This window comes from Choloepus didactylus, chromosome 14 (assembly GCF_015220235.1).
Source record: "Choloepus didactylus isolate mChoDid1 chromosome 14, mChoDid1.pri, whole genome shotgun sequence".
Classification (NCBI taxonomy): domain Eukaryota; kingdom Metazoa; phylum Chordata; class Mammalia; order Pilosa; family Megalonychidae; genus Choloepus; species Choloepus didactylus.
Window position 1 is genome coordinate 78083890 of NC_051320.1, and position 3928 is coordinate 78087817.

Consider the following 3928-nt stretch of genomic DNA (forward strand, 5'->3'; position numbering starts at 1 on the left):
AGCCTTTATCTTCCACCTTTACTCCTCCATTAAAGAATTAAAAGAGACTACATGAATCTGTGAGTACAGGAAGAGAGAGAATTGTCCAAGCCATTGTCAAACCTCAATTCCTGGTTCAATCCTTGTGGTCAGCAGAGGTTGTGGGAGACATTCTGGAAAAGGAGTCTATCCAGAGGACTGGATGGACAGATCAGGAACTCTAGGAGGTGTGCTAAGATGCAAACCTCAGGATAGAGTAGGAGGCTTTCCATTCTAAATAGTGGTAATCCTTATCGAATTCGACAACACGTTGTTTTGCCAGATTTTATAATCCAGTGTGTGTGCGATTGCGTGTGTATAACCAGGGAGGCTAAGTAATTAAATCGTGACAGCAGACTTGCCTTCAAAATTATATTTAGATTTAGGCCGGAGAGTGCCTGGGATCCGCGCCCGCCCCGTGGGAGCCAGAGCTCCGGCCGGGGGCGACCATGCAGGCGGGAGCGGAGCGGCGGCGCCACTGCCACACTCGCAAACCCGGGCTTGCGCTTCCCGGCCCGGCGCGGAGCCCGGGGCACCCGGAGCCCAGCCATGTCGCGATCCAGCCGGCAGAAAGAGTACAGATGCAGAGACCTGGTGTTTGCCAAGATGGCCACCCCGGATGGATGAGATGCCTGAAGCTGCGGTGAAGTCAACAGCCAACAAATACCAAGTCTTTTTTTTTTTCGGGGGGGGGGGGGGGGGGGGGACCCATGAGAGGGCATTCCTGGGCCCCGAAGATCTCTTCCCTCACGAGGAGTCTAAGAAGAAGTTTGACAAGCCCAACAAGAGGAAGGGGTTCAGCGAGGGGCTGTGGGAGATTGAGAACAACCCTACCGTCAAGGCTTCTGGTAGGGCTGCATGGAAGAACCCGAGCCCGAGGCCACAGAGGGTGATGGCGATAAGAAGGGTGATGCGGAGGGCAGCAGTGATGAGGGGAAGCTGGTCATCGATGAGCCAACGAAGGAGAAAAATGAGAAAGGCACGCTGAAGAGGAGAGCAGGGGACATGCTGGAGGACTCCCCGAAATGTCCCAATGGGGCTGAGAACCCTGAGGGGGAGGAGGAGGGGGCAGCCACCTTGGAAGGTGAGAGGCAGGTCTCTGTGGAGGTGGAGAAGAACAGCACCCCCTCAGAGCCTGGCTCTGGTGAGGGGTGGGGGGGCTCCTAAGGAAGAGAAGGCAACCAAGGAAGATGCTGAGGCCTCAGGTGTCAGAGATCATGAGAGCCTGTGGCCACCAGTGTTTCAAGAGGAGCCTCCCCCATTCCTGCTGCTGTCTGGGTGCTACTGGGGAAACTGGCCATGGCCTGCAAACTGGGAACCTGTCCCCCACCCCAATCTGCTCTCCTCTTCCACTCACTCTCCCCAGCCCCCTCTCCAAGCCTGGCCCCTGGAGATTGACTTGGTTGGGGCAGTTTAGCTCCAAGTCCCCACTCCCCTGTGATGTGAGTCAGGGCCATGTCCCCTGCTCCCTGGGATAAGATGAGGCCATTTGTCCCCCCCCTGTCTGGAGCTGTTTCCTAGGGCTTCTTTTGAGGCCTAGAAGAGCTGTTTCCATCTGCTGACAGCCCTCTCCCACTCCTCTAGGCCTTCTGGACCTCTGGGTTGTGATCAGGGGCAGGTGTGGAAGGGATGGAGGATGAACAGCAGGATATACTTCCCAGGGCCTGGAAGGACAATTCTCAAATTGCTGTGGCAGTGGGGTGGGGAAAGGAGGTGGTGTCTTCCTGAGTTCCTCTCTCTCCCACACCTACCATCCCAGCTGCCTAGATTCAGGGAAATTGTGCCAGCTTATGGGGGAGGGTCTTGCTCCCTTCCATAAAATCTTGATGATTGACGATGCCTATTCTTCCTTTTGCTGAGAGTTCTGGGAGTTGAAGTTTATCAAAAGATTTGGGGACTTTCAAGTTGTTGGAGCCAAGGATCTGAGATGTGAAGGGTTGACTTCATCCAGCTTGGGTGGTAAAAAGCATCTGAACCGTTCCTTTAGATCTCTGGAGCCAGACATGGGGATGTCCAGGGGAGATCCCTTGCTGCCCTTTTCCTTCTACCCACAGCACTCAGGGCCAGCCTACAGTCATATATATCACCCAGACATAAAGGAAAGACACATTTTTTAGGAAATGTTTTTAATAAAATAAAATTACCAAAAAAAAAAAAAAAATTTTTAAAGACCCTACCCCTTTGTGTGCCCCACTCTGCTCCTATCTGCCCCACCATTGCCCCCTTTTCTGAGGTGCAGTGGGAGGCTCCCCTTCTGTTTGGGGCTTGATGACTTTCTTTCTGTAGCTGGGGCTGTGGTGTTCCTTCTGGTGTCGTTTCCCATCCATATACCCTCATTGGTCCTCTCAGTGTTGTCACCAGATCCAATTTGTAATCTCCTGAGAGGACACAGGGCAGTTCGTGCCCTTTCCCAGCCTCTTCCTAGTTGTCTCTCTCTGCCTCTCTTCAGTCTCTCGTCTCTTTTACCTTTGCCCCTCTTCCATGGGCTCTGATGAAAAATTGCTGACTGTAGCTTTGGAAGTTTAGCTCTGAGAACCGTAGATGATTTCAATTGTAGATGATTTCAGTTCTAGGAAAATAAAACCCATTGATTACTAAAAAAAAAAAATAATAAAAATTATATTTAGATTTAAACTAATGTTACAATTCTGAGTTCCCTGAGTGAACTTAAAGGGCTGGAGAGGAGAAGAGGCGGTGTTAAATAGAGAATTTAGCTTTGTCAGATTGCTTTGTCCAGGTTTAACAGTTGTCAAACAGAATCCTCAAAATGGATATTTCTAACAATAAGCAGCATCTCTACACACTTTATATGTACCCAAATCAGAGACTACAACAATGAATAAGACATTCTCAAATTCATCAGAAAGCTTACAGACTGTTTTGATGGCGGGAGGGTTAGGGGAACAGTGACACACAACCAAAATATTATAATATGCTAATTGCAGTAACAGAGGAGAATACAGCACTCAGGGCACATCTCTTTCTGCAAAGCTCAAGGATGTCTTAACATAGGAGGTGACATTTCATCTGAGTCTTAAATGATGAGTAGCACTGGCCAGATGGAAAAGGGGAAAGGAGAATTGGAAAAGAGAACAGCATGTACAATGTCAGAGCATCATAAAAAGTCATGCAATGTTTGAATAATGGTGAAGAAAATGAGTAGCAAAAACAAGAGGTGCTTTTTTTGTGTGTGAATGTTTAGGGGCAGGGGGCAGGCAGAAGAATAAGACAAAAATTGTGAGCAAAATTTGAAGGGATGAAGGGCTTTCCATACTTACCCATAGGATGGGGGGTGCAGGTCTGGAGGGGATGAAGATTTCTTGGGCCACAGGCTGCCAATAAGCAGAAGGTGGAGAGTGGAGGAAGAAAGTGATGTAATCAAATATGTGGTCACATGGCCTGAGATATGGGATCTGGATGTCCATAAGAGATACTCTTCCATCAGCCATGGGATCTGAAAAAGAGAGAGAATGAAAGAGTTAAGGAGAGAGAGAGAGACAGAGGCTTCCAGTATGAAAACTTTTAAAGGAGGAATGAAAGTAGAAGATATTTGAAAAAAGTATGCCCATTGCCATAGAGCAATAGAGAAACACACTTTGGCAGTATGTGAATCTCTTTGCCCTAAATGGAAATCTCAGTTTTTGTTTAGCAATGTATTTCAAAGAAAATTTGCGTATTGAAAACTTAGCTACAGAATGCCCAAAAGTCTGGTTACATTTTCCCAGTATATCCTCTTTAAGATTCTCAAAATAAAAAAAACACAAAAAAGTTAGTTCAGATGTCTTGTGTTCATAATTCATCATGAATACAACTCTTTTTAGAAGGAGAATGGGTCTGGGTGTTCCACGGAGGGGCGGTGTGGTGTTATAGATAAGAGCATGGAATCTGGAACCAGATGGCTGGATTTCAA

General features: G+C 47.9%; 1 pseudogene; it reads left to right on the forward strand.

Moving 5' to 3' along the window:
* Positions 1-567: 567 nt before the first annotated feature.
* Positions 568-1435, forward strand: LOC119508888 (annotated as a pseudogene).
* The last annotated feature ends 2493 nt before the right edge of the window (positions 1436-3928 follow it).